This window comes from Carlito syrichta, unplaced genomic scaffold, assembly GCF_000164805.1.
Source record: "Carlito syrichta isolate Samal-C Ts95f unplaced genomic scaffold, Tarsius_syrichta-2.0.1 Scaffold135805, whole genome shotgun sequence".
Lineage (NCBI taxonomy): Eukaryota > Metazoa > Chordata > Mammalia > Primates > Tarsiidae > Carlito > Carlito syrichta.
The window spans coordinates 204,452-205,610 of record NW_007079901.1 but is presented as its reverse complement, the minus strand read 5'-3'; the positions used below and the strand labels follow the sequence as shown (position 1 = coordinate 205,610).

Below are 1,159 nucleotides of genomic sequence, written 5' to 3'. Positions count from 1 at the left end.
TTGCCCGGGCGGGTCTCGAACCCGCAGGCTCAGGCAATCCACTCACCTCAGCCCCCAAAGTGCGGGATTACAGGCTGAGCCACCAAGCCCGACTGGGCCAATGATTAAGAAAAAAAATATGTGGGTGCAGCGGCTCACACCTATAATCCCAGTACTTTGGGAGGCTGAGGTGAGAGGATTGTCTGAGCACACGGGTTCAAGACCAACCTGGGCAACTTGGTGAGACCTCAGCTTCACAATAAAAAAAAATTAGCTGGGCGTGGTAACACATACCTGTAATTCCAGCTGCTTGAAAGGCTGAGGCAGGAGGATCACCTGAGCCCAGCGGGTTGAGGCTGCGGTGGCCATGAGCGTGCCACTGCACTCCAGACTGGGTGACAGAGTGAGACTTCAACTCAAAAAAAAAAGAAAAGGCGACCTCGGGGTTAAGGGGTGGGGCTGACGTCAGGAGCCAAGATGGTGGCGGTGGTCGGACTCTCCTTGAGGCGCCGGTTGCCGGCCAGGGCACTTGGCCGAGCCTGCCTACAGGCCTGCCGAGGGAACCAGACAGCTGCAGCCACAGCTCCCCGAATCAAGAAGTTTGCCGTCTACCGGTGGGACCCAGACGAGGCAGGAGATAAACCTCGTATGCAGACTTATGAAGTTGATTTGAATAAATGTGGCCCCGTGGTGCTGGATGCTTTAATCAAGATTAAGGATGAAGTTGATTCCACCCTGACCTTCCGAAGGTCATGTAGAGAAGGTATCTGTGGCTCTTGTACAATGAACATCAACGGAGGCAACACCCTGGCCTGCACCCGGAGGATTGACACCAACCTCAACAAAGTCTCAAAAATCTACCCCCTGCCACATATGTATGTGATAAAGGATCTGGTGCCTGGTTTGAGCAACTTCTATGCCCAGTACAAGTCCATCGAGCCTTACCTGAAGAAGAAGGATGAGTCCCAGCAGGGCAAGCGGCAGTATCTGCAGTCCGTAGAAGACCGTGAGAAACTGGACGGGCTCTTACGAGTGCATCCTCTGCGCCTGCTGTAGCCCCAGCTGCCCCGTCTACGGGTGGAACGGGGACAAGTACCTGGGGCCTGCGGTTCTGATGCAGGCCTATGGCTGGATGATCGGCTCCAGGGATGACTTCATCGAGGAGCGGCTGGGCCAGCCG

General features: G+C 55.4%; 1 pseudogene across 1 annotated transcript in view; it reads left to right on the top strand.

Annotated features, from left to right (window-relative positions):
- Positions 1–435: 435 nt before the first annotated feature.
- The window catches only part of LOC103250997, a 7,886-nt pseudogene continuing 7,162 nt past the window's right edge, over positions 436–1,159 (top strand). The window contains exon 1 of the transcript XR_002481441.1: positions 436–1,146. The product of XR_002481441.1 is annotated as a succinate dehydrogenase [ubiquinone] iron-sulfur subunit, mitochondrial pseudogene (transcript). The remainder of the gene's footprint in view (positions 1,147–1,159) is intronic.